Here is a 12,906-nt window from a genome sequence, read left to right as displayed (position 1 = left end):
CAGAAGCGTATTTGACCACTATCACCATTGTAGCTTCCAAAATTTTAATCCTGGTTTGCAGATTTAATCTTCTTATTCTTCCAAACTTTTTTTCAACTGTAAAAAAAAACACCCTGATTCTTGGCCATTCTACTTTCAACATCTTCCCTGCTCCCACCGTCTTTACTAATAATACTATCAAGGTAAGTGAAGTTATACACTTGATTGATCTTTTCATTACCCAACATCACATTTTCTCCTTTACTTATTCCAAGCCTTAGTGACTTAGTCTTTAAGCATTAATTTTGAAACCTGTTCTAGGACCCTGAACTTGCAAAACCTCTAAAAGTTCATTCATGTTGCTCACGTTTTCATCTAGGATGCTTAATTGTCAGCATAATCTAAGTCCAGGGAAGTTTTTCTTTCCAATTTGATTCCAAGTTCTCCCATTGCCTTTCTCATGCTCCTTAAGACAAAGTCCATGAAAATGATCCATATAAACAGGGATAGAACACAACCCTGCTTAACTCCTGATTTCATACAAAACCAGCTACTAACCTCATTTTCTACCTTAGAAGCAGAAGTGTTATTCTTGTACATAGCACTAATCACTTTAATGTATTTGTCTGGCATACCATACAAGAATAAGACCTTTGCTAAAGCTCCTCTATCAGCTGAATCAAACACTTCCTCATAATCTATAAAACTGAGGACTGAAAGTGTTTGATGACTCAGGCATTTCTCAATTATTAACCCAAGAGTGAAAGTTTGGTCAACACATCCTCTACCCTTCCTAAAACTGCACTGTTCTTCTCTTAAAAATGTTGTCTACAGCATATCTCAGTATAACAAGTATCATCATACTAATTAGTTTGCTACCTACAGAGACCAGGCTAATACCTCTATAATTACCCCACTCACTCTCACCTTTCTTATACAGAGGTTTAATTAGGGTTTTCCTAAAATGGCTAGGTACTTCCCCTTTTCCAAAAATCATTCATAATCTTCAGTAACTTATTTCTAACCTCATAGCCAGCATATTTAAGAAACTCATTTACCACAATATCAGAGCCTGGGCTGATAGTAGCATAATTTTACAATTATGTTATCTTGCTGCGTCTTCCAAATCCTTGGCAATTTTATCCATCATGCCACTTCAAACCTCCTTAGTTTGTATTTTAAGGTTTTCTCCACTTCCTTTGCATTCTTGTGATCTATTGCTCAGATAATTCTTGTACAAGCCCCTTTTCCTCTCTATTAAACATAGAGCTTCACTAATATTCCTAGCTGTGTTCCTAACTTCCTTCCCTAAGACATCATTGACAACTCCAAACACTGTTTTTTCTGAAACTATTCCATCCATCTTCTACGTTGTAAAATTTTAAACTCTCCAGTCTAGTATACAACTTTTCTTGGAAAGTTTCTCTCAAATTCTCATCCTGGAGTCTACCAACATCAAACCTTCCCAGAAGGTAGTTACCCTTCCGAAATTTCAGCTTTAAAATTAACACTAGAGACAACTAGATGTGATCTTTACTTTTAACATCAATAACAGTACTCCTGTATGTCCTAGTATCTTTGTACTCATTACAACATTGAAAATAAAAATGAAAATTATAGTTAACTAAAATCTTGAACTGGTGAGCTTTCAGCTATCACTATTACTATATATCAAATATTTAGTTTAATTTTATTAGTATTTTCCAAGACTGTTCAAGACACATATAGTTTTCAGTAAAGTGCCAATGATGTCACAGGCTTTAAATTTTTACAGTTAGGGAAGTGTTTGTGGTAATTTTTGCTCATTTTAGGCTTGATTTACATATCCAATTTAAGTTTTACTTGTTTTAAGATTTATTTATTCATTTATATTAGCACCTGTTGTATGTTTATTTGCTGTGATTGTTTATTTAATTTCTGTTTGTTTTGGGTTTCATTTATTACAGTATTTCCTAGTTGCTTTCAGTTTTAATTATTATGGGAATTTATTTCTCTTTATTTACCTTAATGTTTCTTTGAAAAACTTCTTTTTTGGAAAGTTGTTTTAATTAATTTCTGTTCGTTTTTGATTGTCAGTTATTTAGAAACTTTAGCCTATATTTAGGGGGTATAGAGTTGCATCATTTATCTCAGTCCCAGAGACGTAATTAAGAGGATTTTTTTTTTACTTTTCTTTGAAAAAACTTCTTTTTTGGAAAGCTTTTTTAAACTAATTTCTGTTCCTTTTTTATTGCCAAAGTTTTGGTTCTGGTTAATATAATGAATATTTCCCCAGTTTGTCATGTCTCTAGCATAAGGATTAAAATATCTAATTCTAATTTTATAGTTCTAACTAGGGGCATGTAAATTATTTCAATACCCCCTGAACATTTCCTGAAAGTTTCAACTAAATGCCATCAGAAATTCCTGGGACATTTCAGATATGTTCTTCTGGCAACCGAGATGCATATAGTATCTTTTGATTAATATTTTAGCCCTTAGTATATATTGTATACCTTCTTTGTATTATATATATATATTCTAATATATTGAAGATATACTCTATTGATAACATCAATGCACATAGTCTTTTATTTAGTTTAAAATCCCCTTCAGCATTCCCTGAAGGTTCAAGCACTGGTAAACATAACCTGAAAGTTTCAACTTGATGTCATCAGCCATTCCTAAGATATTGCTGATGCACCCTTTTGACAATCAGCACACACACAATGTCTTTTGATTTTGTTAACATTCTGAAAGAAGTCACAAGTAAATTTAATACCTGTTGAAATGACAACCGCAAGTTGTTGCAGTCAGAAGTAGTCACTAATGCAGTCAAAACTAGTCATATTTGCAGCTGTAGTAGTAGTAGTAACAGTCCTGAAAGTTTCAATTTAATACCCTTTCCTGTTCCTGAAATATTGCAGATATGTGTTTTGATAATGTGGATGCAGATAGTATATTTTCATTTAGCTCACCATACCCCTAAACATTCTGAAAAATTTCACCACAATATCCTTAGTCTTTTCAGACATGCCCATGACCAAATATTCCCCCCTTTCCCAATGATGAATCCTGTATGTTAAAAACAGACAAATTGGATAATTTACAATCCTTGTGCTGGGGGCTGTGGAGGCGTTTGATTTGCAATAAAACAGGCCTCTTCAAAAGTTTATACAGGCACCCCTTCCAAAAAAACCATATATGCCCCTGGGCATAACTTATAATCCTTCCCCCCAGGTTCTGGAGGGTTGTGTCAATACTGAAGGCATTTTTATATGATCTTCAGACCATTTGGGGCAAGGTGGCAGTCTCAAAATTTTCATTTGATGCACTTGGGGAAAAGAGGGCATGGGGGGACTACTTGCCCTACAATCACTTTCGACTTGTAAAAAAGAAACTAGAACTTCAATTTCCAATCAAATGAGCCTCCTCCAAAGTTCATACAACCACCCCTTCCATAGTCTCATGTGCCCAGGCCAACTTACAACCCCTGGGCTTGAAAGGGGTGGGGTTGTGTCACCCTGGAAAATTTTGACTGGATACATTTGGTGAAAAGAGGGCATGGGGGGAGATAGTTGCCCTCTGATCAATTTTGACTCTTAAGGGGAACTAGAACTTTCAGTTTCCAATCAAATGAGCCTCTTCGAAAGTTTATATGGCCACCCCTTCTGCAAGAACCTCATACGCCCCCAGGCCAGGGGTGGATCCAGGATTTTTTTTTTTGGGGGGGGGGGCAAAATAGGTTGATCCAATAAACTTGCATTAGGAGCAAGTTTATTTAACACAAACTTGTGTTAATTAAGTAAATTACACTACTTTAGACTAAGTTAGGAGGGGCCCCCTCCCCCTGGATATACCACTACCCAAGGTATAACTTGCAACCTTTGCCCGTGTGTTGACCCTGGAGGCACTGCTATATGATCTTTGGACTATTTTGAACAAAATGGCTATCTTAAAAAGTTGACTGGACACATTTGGTGAAGAGGGCATGGGGGATAGGGCTAGTTGCCCTCTGATCACTTTTGATTCTTTAAAAGGGAACTACAACTTTCAATTTCAAATCAAATGAGTCTCCTCCAAATTCTACATAGCTACCCCTTCCATAAGAACCTTATATGCCCCTGGGGCATAACTTACAACCCTTGCCTCTGGGCTTGGGGGGTGTCACTCCTGGAGGCTATTTTGAACAAAATGGCTATCTCAAAATTTCAATTGTATGCATTTGGTGAAAAAAGTGCATGGGAGAGGGGGGGCTAGTTGCCCTCTGGTCACTTTTGACTTGTAAAAAGGGAACTACAACTTTCAATTTCTGATCAAATGATCCTTCTCCAAAGTTATATAACCACCCTCTTCATAATAACCTTATGGGCCCTAGTGACATAACTTAAAACCCTTGCCCTGGGCCCTGCAGGGTTATATCAACCCTGGAGGCATTGTTATATGATCTTTGGATTATTTAAAACAAAATGGATAACTCAAAATTTTGATTGGATGCATTTGGGGAAAAGAGGGTGTATGGGCTAGTTGCCCTCTGGTCACTTTGACTTTTACAAGTGCACTACAACTTACAATTTCAAATCAAATGAGCCCCCTCCAAAGTTTATATGACCACCCCTTCCATATGAAATGCCTCTGGAAATGGTCATGGTGGGCAACCCCCCAGCCACAGCATCCATGGCAGCTTTAGTTTTCAGGAATTTTTCTCCTTCTCAAGAAACAACAATTGAAAAGAATCTAGATTAACTATTATATATTCTGTAAATCTTTGTTGTTTCTTCTGCCTTGGGGAAAAAAACAGCTTATTATTAGAATTCTTTGTTCCTGATATTACAATTAATGTTGAATTACTGCATAGAGATCTCAAACCCAGCTTGCAGCTGAATTTTTCCACATCACTGCCAAAGTAGATTCTTTCAGTTGTTTTTTTCTGTTTCATCCTCCTTTAGTGTTTTTTCTCATTTTTTGTTTATTTTTATTATGTGTTACTCTGTAAACGTTTCTATTTCAATTTGCGATTGCATTTTTATGTGTTTTTTCCATGTTTGACTCCACATATTATGCTATTGAATAGTGTGGGTGAGAAATAAATAATATAATTACTGGCTTTAATTGTAACACTGATAAAATAGTTGTTCTACCCTTTAACTATAAAGGAAAAAGATGTTCAATAAGTCTGTTTATCACTAAACTTCCTTTTAGTCTTACTAACAAGTAGTCTCACTCGCCTGGGTAAGTCTGTTGGAGTGAATCTGAAAAAAACTGCAGACCTGACACTGAAAAATTATGCTTGTAAGATCTGGGCTGTGTATGCATCCTTAGCTTCAAACATATTGTATCTGAGTTGAGCACACCAGTCTCAGTTATATAATAGCCTAACAGTTCCTAATCTACTCACTTTTGTTCCTGTCTATTTGTTACTGTGGTAAGACAAAGCAAGTTTACACCTTTATTTTAAATTTGTGGAGTATTTGATAGAACTCCCAACAAGTATAATTAACTCCTTCCAGTAGTCTTTTCTACTGAATGCCAGGAGTCTTCCCATGTTTGGTCATTTCGGTTTTTCCTGTGTTGATACTTATCAAAGTGTATTTTTTCTTTCAGTTTTTCTTCTTTTTGCCCTGTCTTTTTTGGGCATGCTCTGAAATTTAGGAAGGATAACTACCTTCCAGGATGCTATGATGTTGGTACACTCCAGGATGAGAATTTGAGAAACTTTCCAGGAACAGTTGAACATTAAACTGGAGAGTTTAAAATTTGACAATATAGAAGATGGATAGAACAGTTTTAGAAAAATAGTTTGTGAAGTTGCTGATGGTGTCTTAGGAAAGAACCTTAGGGTGTGTTAGGAACACAGCTAGGAATATTAGTGGAAATGCTTTTTTATATTTAAAAGAGAGGAGAGGCTTGTACAAGAATTATTCAAGTGGTAGATCATATGAAAATAAGAGGAATGTAAAGAAAGTAGAGAAAGCATTAAAATATGAATTAAGGAGGTGTGAAGTGGAGGCCATGGATAAAATTGCCGAAGATCTGGAAGATGCAGCCATACGGCATAATAGTAAAATATTGTACTGGCATGTTAATGAATTGAGAGGGAACACTCAATCTGGACTTGTGTCGGTTAGAGATAGGAACAGGGCCACAATTAGTGACAAGGAAAGAGTTAAACAGAGATGGGTAGAAGTTTTTGAGAATGTGCTAAATCAAGATATAGTTACAGGAAGAGATATACAGAAGAATAAAAAAGTTTGTGACACTTTGGATGTGAAGAAAAATTTATTTTGTAAGGAAGAATTAGTGACAGTACTATAAGGATTAAAAAATAATAAGGACCCAGATGCTGATAGTGTGGTAAATGAGTTTCTTAAATATGATGGTTATGAGGTTAGAAATAAGTTACTGAAGATTACAAAGAAGATTTTTGAAAAAGGGGTAGTACCTAGCAATTTTAGCAAAACTCTAATTAAACCCCTCCATAAGAAAGGTGATAAGACAGAGTGGGGTAATTATAGAGATGTTAGCCTGGTTTCTGTGGGTAGCAAAGTAGAAACAATCACACAACATCAACAAAGTGTCAGGATTGTTCATGACACTTTTTAGACTTAAATATGCTGTAGATAAAGCCTTAAGAGACTAACAGTGTGGTTTTAGAAAGAGTAGAGGATGTGTTGACCAAATTTTCACCAACTCTTACATTAATAATTGAGAAGTACCTGAGTCATCAAATACATTTAGTCCTCAGTTTTATATATTATGAGCAAGCATTTGATTCAGCTGATAGAAGAGCTTTAGTGAAGGTCTTATCCCTGCATAATATACCAGACAAATACATTAAAGTGATTAATGCTATGTACAAGAATAACATTGCCTTTGGTTAAGGTAGGAAATGAGGTTAGTAGCTGGTTTTGTATTAAATCAGAAGTTAACCAGGGTTGCATTCTATTTATTTTATTCAATAAAGGAGGAAGCCATAGGCTTGTTGCAAAACAAACACAAGAAATGACAGCTCAAACAGCAACACTGCAAAACACAAAACCAAAAACATTCCCATTTATATGGATCATTTTGATACAGTTTGTGTTAATGGGCACATCAAAGGCAATGGGAGAGCATGAAATCAAATGGAGAAGTAAACCTCTCCTGTACCTAGATTATGCTCATGATTTAAGCATCCTAGATAATAGTGTTAGCAAAATGAATGATTTTTTAGAGGGTTTTTCATGTTCAGGATGCAAGTATAGGCTTGAAAATTAATGTTAAGAAGACTAAATTGCTAAGGCTATGAATAAGTGAAGATGAAAAATGATGTTGGGTAACAAAATGATTGATCAAGTGGACAGTTTAAGTTACCTAGGTAGTAATATTAGTAAAGATGGTGGGTGCAGTGAAGAAGTCAAAAGTGTAGTAGTCTGCACACCAAGATTAGAATACTGGCAGCTACAGTGATGACACTGGTCAAGTATGGTTCTAAAGCACTCCAAAAAGCAGAGGAAAATTTGCTACATGTTTTCCAGAGAAATTGTCTAGGGATTGTTTTGGGTACCTGACTGACTGACAATATCTCAAACAGTAGGCTGTACAAAAAGTGTGGTTCAATCCTGCTTTCTAGGCTATAATAAGAGAAAGGTTGAGATGGCTAGGACATGTTCTGTGGCTGAAGGATGACAGATTGCCAAAGACTATCCTTTTTTGTCAACCATCTCCAGGCCAAATGAAAAGCAGGTCATCCCTGTTTGGGGTGGAAGATATCATAAGGAAAGATTTGAGGGAAACAGGAACTTCCTGGGATGGTGTAAAGCAGGAGGCCTTGAATAGATTGGGATGGAGGAGGAGTGTGCATAGCTGTGTTGACCCCAGGCAGCTTGGTTAGTAGTACTATAGATGCCAATTTAATAAATTTGCTGACTATACTCTACAAAGTGAATTTTGAAATAAGCATTGGTACCTACACCTTTTCTATGATTTTTTCTTGATGTAGTTGCTGTCAACCCATGGATCTTCAACAGAAAAACCTGCCCTCTCAGGGTGCCTGATCTCCTCCATTTCAAAGCATTTGTTGTAGAAACTATGACAAACACAGAGATGTTATAGATGAGAACAAGGCCTGGTTGACCCCCCAAAATAAGAGCCTTGTCAAGGAAAGAACTTGTTTTATGGGTACTATACTCATTTGTGAACAGTAGCATCTCTTAATTTTTTCAGTGTCTGAATATTTATCTGAAAATTAAATATCCTTCCATATAAAAAAAACATCTCTCTTTACCCCAAAAATTGGAAATTGTCTGCAAGAGTGCTAAGAAATAGATTTACAAATTTTCATAACTTTAAAAAATAAGGATTATAGAAAGGGTAAATGTGTTGTGGTTGGCCACTTCTGAAGGAAACATGCTATTCAAATAAAAGTAGCAACACTAGACTCCTTATTTTTATCCCCTTTCCAAATATAATGGTAATTTTTTGACACTACACAATACCATCACCCTGATGGTCCTAGGTATTGTCCAAATAACCTGTTTCTTCATTAGTTGAATCTTCTGATACATTATAGGTTTCTTATTAAAACAGGTTTCTGTAGTCTCAACTCTTACAAAATTTAGGTTTTCCTGAGTAAATTATGATGAAACATGGATAAAACATTATTTGAAATGGTTTAAAAAGGTGAATAACAATGGAAGAAACATGGTAATCTGATTAATAGAGATATCCTGAACATTATAAAGTATGAATTTCTCTATATTAGCATTTTTTTTTTTTTTTTCAGTTTTTATCTGGGTCCATCAGGGAAGATAGGTATATTGTCAGAAAAGTGACCATGATATTTAGAAATACCATAAATAAGGAGTCTAATAGAGCTACTTTTATTTGTTTAGCATGTTTCCTTTAGAAGTGATCAACCACTAACTATTTACCAAGCAAAGAGTAAAAGGCTTAAAACTCTTTCTTTGTGCCTCATTTCAGCAGTTGATTCATTTCCCATGGTTTTACATTTTAAAACACCAAGATTGTGACAGGTCAGTGCTGTTTGAAGGGGAAGAGGAGGGCTAGGTACTTTAAAACACCTTCCTAGAGAATCATTGAGGCTCTGGATCCATTCCTGAGACTTTTATACATCTTACTTGGGAAACTTGGACTCTGTCCAAGTTTCCCACTCAGAATGGTTGAAAGCGGAAAATGGGAACTATCAATCAACATTTTCAGAACTGAAAACACTTATTATGGTGACAATTATGATTGTGAATTTCCTATTTCTGAAAAATACCTTGGACTTTCAACCATTCTGAGCAGGAAACTTGGACAGAGTCTGAGACAGAATCCAGTGTCTGAATGCCCACTTACTCAACTGCTTTTCAAGATGGACAAAAGCCCTTCATCTACAATTTTACCTATATTTTACTATCTTATTTTTATGTTGCAAAAGAATATTGCTCATACAATCTTTAGTGCATTACAATAGAGAAGGTATCTTAAAAAATGGTCCTTGTCATAACCTAATTTTGGGCTCTAGGGTAGCTTCATCCTAAAAATTATTTCTGAATAGTTTAGAAGCTTTTAATAACAACCTAGTAAAATGTCTTAGATTAGAGCTATACTGGGCCATATTATGCTCTTATATTTGGGTATCAGTATAAAGGTTCTACTCTCCATGAGGAAATATTATACCATTAGAGGCCTTATTTTAGGCTCTTTCTAAACATCATGGTTGATTTTCTGATAATGCACCCCACCCCTGGTGGTTCTAGATAGTCTGTAGGTAAACCCTAGGAGTACAGTCTATATATAAAAAAAACTAGTTTAAAAGAAAACAGTAGGCTAAATAATGAAATTTTACTTCATAAGATGCAGCATGGATGAAATTCTACTTTAGATACTTTTGGCTATCTTGGAAAGGGGTTAGGTTAGGAAAATGAAACTTTCAGGGATGGGTCTACAAGCTAAAGTATATCCCATGAAGGTATTTTGAAGTACCTACCTCCACTTGTTCTCCCTCTAGACGGTCCTGACCTTTGATGACCTTTAAAAATCTGTGCGTTATATAAGTGAAACCTTGCAAAACAGATCTTCTACTTAAAATGAAGTAGCCTACAACAAAATTGTTTTCAGCTTCACAACTTGGCTCAATCCCAATTTGTAAGGTTTTAAAGATATGCAAACACATTAGGTTACCTAAATTTTGAAAAAAAAAAAAAACATTAATATGGCTTAAAATTCTACTCAAATAACAGGAATTACATTTTCAGAACTAAAGCCAGAGGGAAAGAAACTGATAACTGAAGACTAAGGTAAAATATTGTTTTTTGGGAATTTCAATAGCCTAGGTATAATAGACCTGTCATGTATGTAAATTTGAGGACCCTCTAGAGAGAGGAGTGGAGATAGGTACATCAAAATGGGATACCACCAGATGGCTAAGTTGACAGTGTATATATATAAAAAATTTTAAATTAGCCAACCACCCAACTGGTATTTTAAGCCTAGGAGTCCTGTTGGACATAAGGAAACATATTATGAAAACAATTCTTATTCCATAATATGCAGAATAATCATAATTAACACATTTTGCAGTGGTAGAACCTTTATCTTCACTTCTTTCCTTGTTTTTTCCAGTTTTTCTAAGAAATTCATGAATTTCTTAGAACCTATATATTCACATAATATATAGGCCTACCCCACCCCCCTAATGTGCAAATATATGCCTAGAATTACATCCTCAATCTAAATTTAACATCCATTTGCATCACAAATGAACTTTACTCCCATATTAGCCTTGTGGTTGATGGCCCTTCAAAATACCTTCCTGGGACACACTTTAGCCTGTAGACCCATCCCTGAAAGTTTCATTTTCTTAACCTAACCCCTTTCCATGATAGCCAAAAGTAGCTAAAGTACAATTTTAGGTAAATTTTTACCAAATCATATTGTTGAGTTAGGAATAAAGTGAATACACCATTCGATACCTTTTTTGTGCTGATTACAAATATTACCTTAAATTACCTTAAATCACACTTGCCAGCAATAAGGACAAATCCTGTAGACGCCGGTCAATGATGATGGTGACTCAGCTCATTGGGCGCATCCCAAACTGTGTGCCATGGCTTGCTGCACCAATCTCTGTCAACAGCTGACTTGAAGGCTTCAGTATTAGGGGACATGACTGCATTCTGGCTAAGGGAATTCCATAAGCCAACCACACGGTTGGAGAAAAATTTGTTTTGCAGCCTGGTATTAGCACATTTCCGGTAGAGCTTTAGGGGGTGCCCTCTTGTTCTTGACAAACTATCTAACTGGAATAAGTCAGGGATGATATTGTGGTTGCAGATCAATTTGTATGTCATCAATACATCCCCTTGCTTATGTTGGTATGTGAGGGATGGTATTTTGAGCCTCTGGAGTCTGGTAGAATATGGCAAATTTTGAAAACCCCTTATGCATTTTGTTGCTTGCTGCTGCACTGATTCCAGAATTGCTTGTTAACTGGCGTGGCAATGGACATCCCAAATTCTAATTTTGGTTGGATCAGGCCATTCAGGAGCTTAGTAATCACTGCTGGAGATCTACTGCAGAATGTTCTCTTTATTATACCGAGAGTTTGGTTGGCTTTGGCTACTGCAGACTGCATGTGTAAGTTGAATTTGAGCTTGTTATCAACCAAGACTCTCAGATCTTTTTCGCAGTGACTGGTTGTAAGTGGTTGTTTAGAACCATGATTGGATTCCATAAAATACTGGCTGAGAGGGTTGTTTGCTCCAAAGTGTATGACCCTGCATTTCTGGATATTAAATTCTAGTCACCAGGTTTTTGCCCACATTGAGAGTGCGTCAAGATCTGCTTGGATGTCTTTGGTACTTTGGGGGTCATAAATCAGACCAATTATTTTGGAATCATCAGCATATAAGCAAATCTTATGCTTTATGATTGAAGATGCATATTTATATCATTATCCTCATATTTATATCATTAATATATTTCTATTGGAAATGAATTTCAGCCCCCACCCCCTAACTAACCCCACCCCCATATGTGCAAATAGCCTATATATACTGAATTGACATATATAGGGGGGGGGCCTAAAATTCCTTTCCAATAGAAATGATTGTTATATTTGTAATCAGCATACAAAAAGGCATCAAATGGTATATTCACTTTATTTCAAACTCAATAATATGATTTGGTAAAATTTACCCAATTTTACCCTCCAGTAAATAATGCACTTGATCACATACACAGAGATAGGGCCTAGCCTATTCTAAACTGTATGAATGAAAACTGGATTTTAAGTCTAGACAAGCTACCATTTTTGTGATGCATAAAGAGATAAAAGAATAGGTTATTATTAGAGCTAACCTAGTATACAGGGGATAATCCAGGGGACGAGGGGGGGCATTTTTCAAAAAAGCAACTGTTTTCTCAAAAGAACATAAATAAGAAATCTAATGGTGCTACTTTCTAATTTTATCTGTATGGAGAGTGGAACCACCAAACGGATACCTATATTTGTTCAGAAATAGCCTAGACCCAGTTTTATTGTAGGTTATGCCTAAAACTCAAAATTACCAGCATAGGCCTAACTTATGTCCAAGAAAAGTAGGCTATCACAGTCCAAATTAATTATACTTGGTTGTGCTAATCCATGTCAGTTACCTGAAAATAACTAAATACGAGGATTTATTCAGAGTTTTTATTTCATTTCAGTGTATTTACAAATACAAGCAGGTTGATCTTTGATCAGCTGTTTTTGTTGCTGATGTCTTCCAACAATGAAAATCGAGCTTAAGTGAGCCCTACGATTCATTTCTGATTATTGAAGATGTCTATTGGGTCGAAGGAAATGTGATAAGCTTAAAAAAATCGATAAATAGCCTTTTTCGTTCTATTAATGATTTGATAATTAAAAATAAGATTTTAGTGAAATAAAAACTGTTTCTCTGAGCTTAAAACAATTCGAAA

General features: G+C 35.6%; 1 protein-coding gene across 2 annotated transcripts in view; it reads right to left on the bottom strand.

Annotated features, from left to right (window-relative positions):
• The window catches only part of gish (casein kinase I gish), a 156,404-nt gene extending 143,707 nt beyond the window's left edge, over positions 1–12,697 (bottom strand). The window contains exon 1 of one of the 2 annotated variants that reach the window (XM_089094620.1): positions 12,601–12,697. The gene's annotated coding sequence lies outside the window, so the exon portion shown is untranslated. Of the gene's footprint in view, positions 1–12,513 lie in introns of both variants that reach the window. The other variant, XM_089094621.1, reaches the window with a different exon arrangement.
• Positions 12,698–12,906: the final 209 nt, after the last annotated feature.

Source organism: Artemia sp. Qi Xiang Cuo, chromosome 9 (assembly GCF_049724085.1).
Source record: "Artemia sp. Qi Xiang Cuo chromosome 9, ASM4972408v1, whole genome shotgun sequence".
NCBI classification, from domain to species: Eukaryota; Metazoa; Arthropoda; class Branchiopoda; order Anostraca; family Artemiidae; genus Artemia; species Artemia sp. Qi Xiang Cuo.
This window is presented reverse-complemented; position numbering and strand designations above follow the sequence as displayed.